The sequence below is a fragment of the Capsicum annuum genome, chromosome 8, assembly GCF_002878395.1.
Source record: "Capsicum annuum cultivar UCD-10X-F1 chromosome 8, UCD10Xv1.1, whole genome shotgun sequence".
NCBI lineage: Eukaryota > Viridiplantae > Streptophyta > Magnoliopsida > Solanales > Solanaceae > Capsicum > Capsicum annuum.
The window spans coordinates 105,884,959-105,897,711 of NC_061118.1; the positions used below are offsets into that span (position 1 = coordinate 105,884,959).

A 12,753-nucleotide genomic window follows, 5' to 3' on the forward strand; every position below is an offset into this window, starting at 1 on the left:
CAATGGATTTATTTTATTGAAGACAATTTTAAAGAATCAACAAAGGTATTTATATAAATGGATTTCTTTATAGTTGTATAATTACTTTTTTCTAATTGAAATTAAAATATATTTTTATAAGAAAATGTGTCAAAAAGGGCTGAAATGGTGAGTGAACTAACCTCGAATGTAATTATTCCTAAATAGTAAATTATTTTGATTATTTTTTAAATTTATAGATGGCCAAGACTTGACAGTGGCCTGGGCGAGCACAAACGTATATTGCTACTCATAAGAATCAAGATGGAGTATATGTTAATGAAGCGGTAAAAGAAATATATGTGAGTTTTACTTATGTTCCATAGGCTCTTATTGAGCAATCAACCCCGATATGACAAATGAATTTCTATTATTAATTTATTTTGACAATAAATTTTCTATATGTAGAAAAAAATTGAGTCAGCTTTGAGCCAAAGCACCATAGATAAGTCTCAAGTTTTGTCAAATGATGTCGGTGGTAAGATGCTTGGGCAATAGCACTCTGGAAGGGTGAGATGTTTGGGATTAGGAGTTGTTCCTAGTAGAGTTTTTCAACAAGTTAGACCTCGTTTTAGTGGTACAAGTACATCAAGCAGTGAAGGTTCTTGTTCATTCCAATGTCGAAAAAACTATAATAAAATGATGAATTCTCATGATCAAATATTAAGTGCTTTGGAGGCATATATGATATTGAAATAAGCAATGATACTAGAATAATTTGTAGGGCTCTTTGATTCTCCTTCAAGGATTTGTCCTACAGCAGTAAGTAAAGTTTACTTTACCTTTTTTTATCTTGGTGTTTGATCACCTTTTTTGTTTAACTTAGGATGACTGTCCCCAATACATAAACCTGAGGGTAGTTTGAAAAGAGCCTAACTATTCTCTTGTGGTGGTTGATGCATTTGACTTTTGCAATTGGGAAATTGCAATTGAATTTAAGAAAAAAAGTCTTTATTTTTTGTGATAGGCTAATAGTAGTGGGTTTATGATAAATGTGATTTCATCACATATTTAGAACCTAGCTCATCTCGAACTCAAAATGGTTTTTGAGAGTGGACTGACAGAAATGAGAGGATAAGAGACTCTAGCAATGTTTTATTGACATATAGGGCTTATTTTTTATTGCTTTATATCATTATGGTCACCATATACCCAGGATGTAACTGATATGACGTAGTTGATGTTTGAAGTTTCTATTTTTTGAGGTGATTAATTACAGTTAAGGATATCTACTATTGATTTACTTCAATGCAAGCTCAGCAGGCATCATGGCACTTCTACATTAAAATAGAGAGAAATAGTAGAAAAAATAAAAAGGAAAAAGATGGTGTTGCTATATCTTGTCATGTTAATAGAAGGTCATTTTGGTGTATTTGAAGTGAAAAATATAAAATCATGGTTATCTATCTGTAGAATGATCATTTGGAGCTAACATTACTCTTTTTTTCTTAGTAAGTCTTAAGTTTATATCAGAGTTTTGCCTTATAGGGTGGCTTCCATTTCCAGAAATCATTGATCTTCGGATGGAAAGTTAGATTGTGGGATCTATCTTACAGTATAAGGCTTAAGAGTCACACAACACTAGAAATTGGGATTTCAGAATTCTCAGTAAACCACAGAGCACTTAGCAGTAGGAGTTTTGACCTTCTTTAAGCCTCAATGACTCATGAAGATAGCAAAAGAACTGCATTGTTTGAACTTTTATAGTTAATTTAATTATCTGCACTGTCTGATAGTTGATTTATTTTAGTTGAAAACTTTCTTATAATAGAACCAATGGTTAGCACGATGAGGGAGAAAGAAAAAAAGTTATGTTGAATTTTGTATTTTTTAAGTTGCACAACTTTATCAAGGTTTTTTCATTTCAAGAGCAAGTATATTGACCGTAATGACCAATAGAGAGTAGAGATGATGTCAATGGTTTCACAAACAAGGAAAAACAAACCCAAGAAAATTAAAGACATGGCATATTTATGATGTGGCTATAGTAACATCAACTACACCCTAACAGATTTGTCATCTCTTCTTTTCTCTTTTTTCCTTCCTTTATCACTTTTTATTTTGATTAATTTGGAAAAGAAGAGAGGCTTGGAATATGAATAATTTGAAATAATTTAGCAGAAGTAAGACAAAATAGGGGAAATATGAGTAACAATTAGGGTAAAGAAGTTTCTTTTTTTTAATGGCAAGAGAGATATCAATGACAATTGTGTCTACTATCACGATTTTTTGACTATTCACATGGTAAGACCATTACAGTTTTGATAGCTCATACACGTAACATAGGTAGAACAAGATATGATATGACTTTTGTTTATAAAAAGGACAGGTATTTGTTTCTATGTACTTTTCTATTTGAACTACTCGGAGTTAATAGTAAAAACAAAGTTAAAGATTAGAAAAGAGAGTATACATATTTATAGTGTGGGAAAGGTCTGTAGTTTATCTATAGTTGGGGATAGAGACAATATATGAGCTATTTTGTCATTTTTCTTGTGATGATGAATGTTATGCTTTCTTTTCTCTCTTAGCATGATCATGCTCCCTTTGGACAGTCTCTTATTTAAGAGAACAAACAATTTCTATGTACTGTAATTTCCAAGACAAACATGATATTGATGATAAATATCATTCTGTTAGTTGCTTTACAATAGAATAAACATGATATAGATGATCTTACTTCAGATTCTTCTTGGTGTTGTTTTGGAATTTCTTATTAATAATTATATTGTTTGCATAATATATTTATTCAGATTGATAAGTCTGACTCGCTTAGTGTCCTCTTTACTTATATTAAAAGAGGTTTATCGATTGATTTTTATACTTTGTATTTTTATGTAGCCAAGTGATATGGCTAGTGGACCCATTTCTCCCATAGATGAAAGGAGATCACGTGATGATAATGATCATAATGACATTCTTTGATTTCGTTACATTTGTCTTTGATATTCAATTATGATGATGCAATTGTATGGTTGGAGTGGGTCTTAGAATTTGAAGTTTTTGTGTTTAAATTTGATTTTGGAGTTTGAAGATACTATTTAATGTTGAAAATTTAGAGTTTGAAGATGTTAATGTCGAAAATTTAATTTTGAAGTTTAATAATGTTCAATGTATTTTTGATATGCCTGTCAATTACAATGTTTAATTACTTATGTTGTAGTAATGATATATGAATTGAGCAAATATTGGATTATAGGTTATATCTAAAGGAACAATTAAATTTGAGCTAAAATTAGAATCTATAATTAGTTATTCAAAATTAAAAAAATACGGTGGTTTTAAACGCCCGTAACTTTTAAATAAAAATTTATTATAAAAAATAATTATATTTAGAGTAACGGGGGTCAACCGCCGCAAAATAACCACCGCAAATTAATTAATTATGAAGTCAGAAAAAATCACCGCAAATTATTTGTAATAGCTCGAATTGTGGGGTTTTTGAAAACCGTCGAAATTACATTTTGTGGGGGTTTAAAACCCCAATAAATCATAAAATTAACCCCCATAATTTGATCAGTGTAGTGGTTTGAGAAATATATTATGGCTTTAATTTTACGTAAGATATGATTATATTTTTGTATTATAAAGTAACTTGATTGTTAAAATATTCTCACAAGTATATGACTATTTAATTTATGTTCATATCTCATATGCATGTAATAATGTGTTTTATTGATAAAGTGCGAGAATAAGTCACAGATTTGCTCTCTCACACGAGCAATCGTCTCTTACATCGAGGAATATGAAGAGATGAGTTCGACCAAAATATAATGGCTTATTTTGTAAAGTCAGATGTCATTTTCTGTAAGAAGATGAGTTTGAGGATTATCAACGAAACAAGCTCAAGTTAGACATTAAGAGTTGTTTAGACCAAGATCCGTACAATATTGAATGATTAAGAGAATAAGACACACGTACAAATAGATGATAAGAAACATCTTAGCATGTGTTCCATATCACTTGGGCTTAGTGACCAATCGGTTAATGGAAAAATTAATCCATGTTTCTTAATTGTGCAAGATCCTAAAAATTATATTAACTTTTCATTGAAATACCCTTTGACCTTGGACTGTTTTTTGAAGTTTCGATTGGTGTTGCTACTTTAGTATGTTACTAATCGCTTTGAGTAATTCGGCAATGTAGTGCATGCCTAGAAAAGTAATTGATTTGGAACAATAGATTTATAGTAGAAAGGGAAGATGATTAAAATAAATAATTTAAAGTAACTATACAAGCCGTCTATTACACTAACCATATAGGTTTTAAACGTGAACTCAAGTTCAACTCTTTAAGAGGATGAGAGAGCAGATAAGTAACTACTAAAGTAGTGAATAATTTCTGGGGTATTGTGAGTAATACTATCTCCATATTAGTATAAAATTCTTTCCAAATTAGATTGAATTCCTACATAGTGATTGTAAAATCTTATAGATAAGCTCTTGATGCTCTCAAGTCGCACGAAATATTTGTCGTATAAATTTGGTGTCTTGTTGATGTCGCACTGGCTTGGGTCTTGTCCATCGTGTGCAAAGTGGGAGATGTTAGTTTTTGGATCATGGGTTGCCTGTGTTGACCTGATCCGACCCAATCTACTTTAAATTGAAGATCAAATTATGTAAATTCTGATGAGAAGTTAAGCGTATTTTTTGTGAGAACAGTTTTATTAAAACTAAACAACTTCTCTTCGAATAGGTATTCTCTCCCCTCAGGAAAACAGACGTGAAAGCAGAGAAAGAAAAAGTTTCTCTTTTTTTCTTATTCTTCTTTCATAATAATACCTACAATAAAATGACATTTAGTTTGGAGTCGAAACTTTGTTTCCAAGAGATTCAAAGTTGGACTTGAGACATATTCATTTTGGTGTTGCATTCAATAACTTCGCTGTAGAGAAAGGTACACAATTTGTTCTTCTCGCTCCGTTATTTTCCATCATTTACAAATGATATCCTTTAGATATTATAAATGACTTAACATAATATGTAATAAAAAATTCTACGTACTTCAGGCCTGGCAATTATATGAATTATATTAAATACACCAATAGAACTTGGTGCTATGATAGTGATAAATTACGGTAGAGGTATCACTTTTCCTTATTTGTTGTAGCCTGCAGGAAATTTATTAGGAAATATTAAAAAAATCTTAAATAAATTACATCTCAATTTCTATATTGAAAGAAAATCTTAATATCTTGTTACATATAATATGAAATCGGTAGATTTCGATCAAACAAACAAATCTAAATAAAAAATACTTCGCTTTTTATACTTTGGATGAATTCAAAATCTCAAATTTAATACTATTGATATAATATTATTTCAATCACATGTAAGCTTTTATATGAGGAAAACTAATTAAAAAATTGCAATAAAAATGATTTACAAAAAGAGTGTAAGAGAAAGTAAAATTATTTGTACTTACAATCCATTTAAAACTTAACCTAATGAAATTTTTTATTAATAAGGGAATAATTTAGACAACTAAGAATTATACTACAGATAACTTTATTTATATCAAGAATATTTTTCTATAGATCATATTTAGTTTTTAATGTTATTTTTATCTGCATAAAATATTTTAATGATTAACTTTTTACATAAATCGACCGCGCATCATGCAGGACAGGGGCGGAGCTGCAGCCACCCAAGGGTGGTCACATGAACACCCTTCGTCCGAATTTTTTTTCGAGTATATAGGTTAAATATAGATATTTATGGTTATATAAATGTTGTTGCACACCCTTTACAAGTTAGAGAAGCATAGTCCAATAGTCAAGAGTGTGCATTTCCACATTAACAACCCGGGTTCGAACCTTGACAAGTAATCATTAACGAACTAGACCCCTATGTACACTTGATTGAAAATGAATACAGATGGGAGAAAAGATATGGAAGGAACGTCTGAAATTAGAGGCATATATAGAAACCAGAATGGAGTAATGGTTATGGATTTTCATGGATCTACTTGAAAACATTAACTAAGTAGAAGTCAAGGGTACTTTTTGTTTGGTCTAATTTGGTGTAAAAACAACGATATGACTCATATCATTCTGGACTGTGATTACCTGTTATTTGTGAATATGTTGTTGGAAAAAAGCATTCCTCCATGGAAGATAAATGACACCAGACTGGAGATTTAAACTAACTAACTAACAACAACAACAACAACAAAACCAGTGTATTCCCACCTAGTGGGGTCTGGGGGGGTAAGATGTACGCAGTCCATACCTCTACCTCTGATGAAGTAGAAAGGTTGTTTCCGATACACCCCTGGCTCAAGGCACGAGATACCACACAAACACATAGTAAAGCACAGAAGCAGATTACATAACATAAATACGGCACCCATAAGTAATATAAAACAGAGGAAAGCAGAGGAAAGCACACAGATTCGTAATAAAACATGGAACACGGAACACGGAATCATAACAGGAATAACACCCCCACCAAGTAGTTCTCTACACTAGCGACCCAAACTGGCCCTAATCCTCTGCCGAAATTCGCGCCCTCCAGACCTTCCTATTTAGGGTCATGTCCTCGGTGAGCTGTAACTGTTCCATGTCCCGCCTAATCACCTCACCCCAGTACTTCTTCGGCCTACCCCTACCCCGCCTAAAACCATCCAACGCTAGCCTCTCACACCTACGGACCGGGGCATCCATGCCCCTCCTCTTCACGTGTCCGAACCATCTCAATCTTGCTTCCCGCATCTTGCACTCCACTGAAGTCACACCAACCTTCTCCCAGATAGTCTCATTCCGAACTCTATCCCCTCTAGTCAGTCCACACATCCAGCGCAACATCCGCATCTCTGCCACCTTCATTTTTTGGATGTGGGAGTTCTTAACTGGCCAACACTCCGCTCCATACAACAAGGCCGGACGGACTACCACCCTGTAGAATTTGCCTTTAAGCTTGGGCGGCACCTTCTTATCACACAGCACCCTCGACGCGAGTTTCCACTTCATCCATCCCGCCCCAATACGGTGCGAGACATCCTCGTCAATCTCACCGTTACCCTGGATCACGGACCCAAGATACTTGAACTTATCCCTCTTACATACCTCCTGTGCTTCCAGCTTCACTACTACCTCATTCTCCTGCCTCACGTCATTAAACTTGCATTCCACATACTTCGTCTTGCTTCTGCTCACCCTGAACCCTTTAGACTTAAGAGTTTGCCTCCATACCTCTAATTTGTCATTCACACCCCCTCGAGTCTCATCTATCAGAACTACATCGTCTGCAAAAAGCATACACCACGGCACCTCCCCTTGAATGCGCCGCGTCAACACATCCATCACCAACGCAAACAAAAAGGGACTAAGAGTAGATCCCTGATACAATCCTGTCAGGACAGTGAAATGCTCTGAGTCTCCTCCCGCCGTCCTCACCTGGGTTTTTGGCCCATCATACATATCCTTAATTACTCTGGTATATGCCAGCGGTACTCCACTCACCTCCAAGCATTTCCAAAGCACCTCCCTGGGGACTTTGTCGTAAGCCTTCTCCAGGTCGATAAACACCATGTGCAGATCCTTCTTCCTCTCCCTATACTGCTCTACCAACCTCTGCACCAGGTGGATTGCCTCCGTCGTCGAGCGGCCGGGCATAAAACCAAACTGTTTTTCCAAAATAAACACTATCTGTCTCAGCCTCACCTCGACCACTCTCTCCCAGATCTTCATAGAGTGACTCAATAACTTAATCCTCCTATAGTTATTGCAACTCTGAATGTCCCCCTTATTCTTATAGAGAGGGACCATGGTACTCCACCTCCACGCCTCGGGCATCTTTACCATCCTGAAGATTTCATTAAGCAATCCAGTCAACCACCTTGCACCAGCCTCTCCAACGAACTTCCAAAACTCCACCGGTATCTCATCCGGCCCCGTCGCCCTACCCCTTCGCATCCTGCGGACAGCCTGTCTAACCTCTTCTACTTTAAAACGTCTACAATAGCTAAAATCCCGACACTTCTCTGAGTGCTCCAGTTCCCCTAACACAATAGCTCTATCCCCTTCCTCATTCAAGAGCCTATGAAAATATGACTGCCATCTCTTCTTAATGTGACCATCCTCCACCAACACTCTACCGTCCTCCCCCTTAATACACCTTACCTGATCGAGGTCACGACCCTTTCTCTCCCTAGCCTTAGCGAGTCTAAACAACTAAGCAGTTGTAAAATTCGACATTGCTATAGTAAAGCTAATTGCTAAATAAAGTATGTAAATGCCAAATATAATCTCTTTTTTCCAATCAATAGGCTACCTACCCTAGCAAAAGGATCTTACAAACTCGACTTAATTCCCTTGAAGACTGTTTGACAAACAAACAAGAAGAATTTCGTTCCACCACTTAGCCCCTCCCTTCCCACCACATTCGAATTCAGTTTGTGCAACCAACTTTATTTCAAACCCACTCAAGTATTTCACTGAATAATGCACTTTCTGGCATACAAAATTAACAGAAGAACGTAACATTTGGTCTGTCTGCCTGCATAAATTGAGATCCCGAGCTTAGTTGTTATCGTATTTATAACAAAAGAAAAGAAATTGTAAAAAAAAAATTGTATTTGATAAAACTTTTAACCGCTCATGTTCGTAGTTTATGATTAATGTGATATATCTAATCATATTGAATCCACAGAGTAAGTCAACACATAATGATCCAAATTAATCATTCACAAGAACTTTTACTTTATTCGGTTGGATAATATGAATAATAAACACTAGATTGGAGGATTGAAACATGCACAAGTTTCTAAAAAAGATATTCGCCCAATCTCTACGAAATTGCTATGAGATTCATGCAAATAGTTTTAGTGGATATGAAAAGCTTTGGATCTCTGCACCAAGAAAATAGTGAAGAAATCCTATTGAAAATCAAGATATCTAAAACTTGATCTTTTGTGGGGAACAAAAATTTTATTTGCAAAGATTTGAGAAGAAAAAAAAGTTATTTCGCAAAATAAAACTTGGTCAGTTTATATATTTAAACTTTTAGCCAACACAGTCTTTCTTAAAAGACACACCATACCTTTCATTAGAAGGCATACCCTTTCAATAAAAGACACACCTTTTCACAAAAATATAAATTATTTATTGAAACAATTACTAACAATCTCTCATTTATTTAAATATAAATAATGATTCGATCAAGTTATGCATATGCATAAAGTAATGTATTTTTTGATTTGACAAATAACTTACTGCATTATCACAAGACAAAAACGAAATTTCATATAGTATAATAACTTTGAATGTGTTATTCCTTGTGATAACATTGATGACACCAGACAAATAAACATTTCATTTCTGCTTTCCATTCAAACATTCTTAGCACTTTTACAGCTATGTGATATTAAAATTCATAAACATTTATAAGAGCAACTCTAACTCTCAATCGAAACGGCACCACTTCTATGTTCATATAGGTAAAATTCTTTCAGTTTCTTTGTTATATTTGAGACACTTGTTTCTTAAATTGAACCTCATTAACAGAAATAAAATTCAACTCTCCAATCTATGACAACCAGTACTAGTATATCTTTTACTTAAATAATAAAATATCCACGTATTAATAACTTATTATTACACTTTGAATCCAAAACTACTGATTTTATATTGTAAGGTAGGATTTCCATTATTGGTGGACTTAATTTACGAGTTTTAATCCAATTAAACTCGAAGTTGTTTTCACCAACTCTAATGTAAGAGGTTTAGTGAATGAATCAGCCAAATTACTTTTTTATTTCAAAAATTTGATAGAGATGACTTCATCTTTAATCAATTTTCTCACATATTCATGTCGAAGACTTATATGTCTTGACTTTCCATTATATATATTAATATAAGCTCTAGCTAAAATTTCTTGGCTAACATATTAAATTGAAATTAAGCTCACACCTTTTGAGATCAATAGAATTTCTAAAGGAAAATTTCTCAACCACTCTTCTTTTCCTACATCTGCTAATGCACCAAATTGTACTACAAGAAAAAGCTTTATTTATGACCAACATATTGGGACGAGCTGATAATCCCGTATCTAAAAGTATAGGTATTGAGACAAGATTTTTTTTGGTCCTTATTTATGTATTTATTGTGAAGGTTACAAAATATGGTCCCAAAAAAATTTAGTATATGGTCCCAAATAATATACAACTGAAAGGCATGAGTGAGAATTTTTTATTTGTTGTTCTTTTACCAAAAATTAAAGCGCCAATTCCATTTCTTTACCAAAAGTTAAAGCGCCAATTCTATATTTGCTGAAAGTGAAAATTTTTTTAAAAAATCCTTTTCTTAAAATTAAACCCTAGAGCTATAGTAATCACTCCCACACTTCCAATTTTCACTCTCGATCTGCTCTCCGTGATTTCAATGAGAGAGAATTTTTCTCCCAGCTCTACCCTAAATTAAAGAATTTAAAGGTATGCCTCACTTTCCAATCGATCGATGTTGCTGTTTTTCATTCATAGGCTGCTCGATTTTTGTATTAATATCAAAATTTTCCTTGTTTTTCAATTTTCACTGATTAGCTCTGCCTAATCTCAATGAGAGAGTGTTTTTCTCGCAACTCTAACCTAAATTAATGAATTCTAGGTATGCCTCGCTTTCCAATCAATTGAGTTGCTAATTTTCATTCATAGGCTGCTGAATTGCGATATTAATTTTAAAATTTTTCTTGTTTTTCATCGATCGAGTTGTTATTTTGATTATCTTTGTTACTTATGTTAGTGATATACGAACTTCTGATCTTTAGAATTTATCTGTCTGGTTGTGAATTTTGGAAATCTGATAAATTTCTATAGATTGTATTGGAGATTGATTTAAATGTTCTATGTTTGATTTTCTTTGTTACTTAAATGTACTGGAAATTTCTTTGCTACTTGGAAATCTGGTGAAGTTTCTTTGTTTCTTTGTTACTTTAATCTGGTAAATCTCAGGTCATTACCAAGGTACATTTTGAATTTATTCTCAACTGGTTCAAGGTATGGACTTGCTATTATATCACAGAATTGAATTAAACTCACCGTGGCCTGATTTGGGTTTGTCATACCTTGTACAATCACAACATTTTTCTGATTTTTATTCAGTTTTCTATCTACGAGCTTGTATTTCTAGAACACAACAGTTGCATTACAAAATATAAAATTGACATACCTGTCATATAGGAGTCTTGATAGAACTACCTTAGAGAATGCGCATAAAGGGTGTCTTGATAAGCATTAATATGATAAAGATTTATAACAGACATATTATCTCTAACTCAAAGAGCTACATCTTGGTGTTTTTCTGATCCTGCTGTGTTCTGCATACATATGTCCTGTAGCATAAATCCTTGGCCGATTGCAGCAAGAGTGGCAGAGCAGAAGGTGGTTGATCCATCCACAACATTGAGACTACTAGTTATTTTACTGGAATAATACATGCCATCACCAATAATAATCAAGTTTATTTTTTTCATAGTAACGTCAACATTCTCTTCATAAATCCCCTTCTTGACATAGATTATATACCACGTTTTACTCGTATCTAGTGCATCCACGACTGCTTCAGCAACTGTTTGATAATCCCCAGTACCATCTTGTGCAACCACAGTATTTGCTTTAATGGCCTTACCCAAGCTCTCTATCAGCTTCCTATTTTGCAAATTGATCCAAGACAACATTCTCCCTAAAAGCCGCGTAAAAACTTCCTCATTCTTAGCCATTACAGATGCGAGCATCGCCAATACTGCTTTAGCTCTCAAGACCAACTCGTCAAGAATCATTCTGTTCTCTGTAGTTTTTGTAACAGAATAAAGCTCATCTAAGTATGTAACGTAGTTAGTGAGCACACTACTTAGCCAGATTTGTGCGTTGGCAGTATCGCTACTTCTTCTATTACCAAGCATTGTAATATGTCATAACATATGTGGCCTGATCTTGCCTTTGTACAAAATAAATACAAGGAAATGAGAAAACTACTAGTAGGTTCTCCGATTTGTTCAAATAAATCATCTTATGTTATCGTTGAAGTGTAGTTTGTTATAAGGATAAAACCAAACCAGTAGGCACTCCGATCTGTTCAAATAAATCATTGTTTTACTTATAACTTGTAGTGTGGACAGAGAACTGGTTAATGCACCTTTAATCTTGAAAGTGTTAAGGAATGTTCAATTTCCAAACCTCATCTTTTCAAGGTACGTATGAGGAATGTTCAATTTCTAAACCTCATCTCTACTTATTGACCACTTAATTGACACCTATAATAGTTTACAAAGAATCAAATACAAAATAATTGTCTGATAAACGAAATTAAAGCGCCCATCTGGAAAGGACAACATCATTATTTGCTTTTCATATACGAGATGTCTATCCAGACATGAAATTATTCAGAATATTGGTCATCCCAGGCATCCAAATAAAAAATTAGTATAAAATTAAGAAAGGAAATAAAGGAAGATAAACTTCCAGTCCATACTTCTCATCTTTCAGTCTAATTTTTATTTAAATTATTTTTTATCATCAAACATCACTTTGTCATTCTATTCTTGTCTTTCAGTACGATTTGTATATTTGTCACTATTATTTAGTGTTTTGGCTTGTTGAGCTGGAGTTTTGCCTTGAGATGGTGGTTTATTTTTTATGCTGTGTTTATTGCTTTAGTGTTCAATTTCACTATTTATTGCAAGCTCTTCTTGTTCTTTTTCTTTTTAAATGGGAGTTATCTAAGTTACAGGTAGCGGGTTC

General features: G+C 33.8%; 1 pseudogene; it reads right to left on the reverse strand.

Moving 5' to 3' along the window:
* Positions 1–10,941: 10,941 nt before the first annotated feature.
* Positions 10,942–11,915, reverse strand: LOC107879068 (annotated as a pseudogene).
* Between the last annotated feature and the right edge of the window lie 838 nt (positions 11,916–12,753).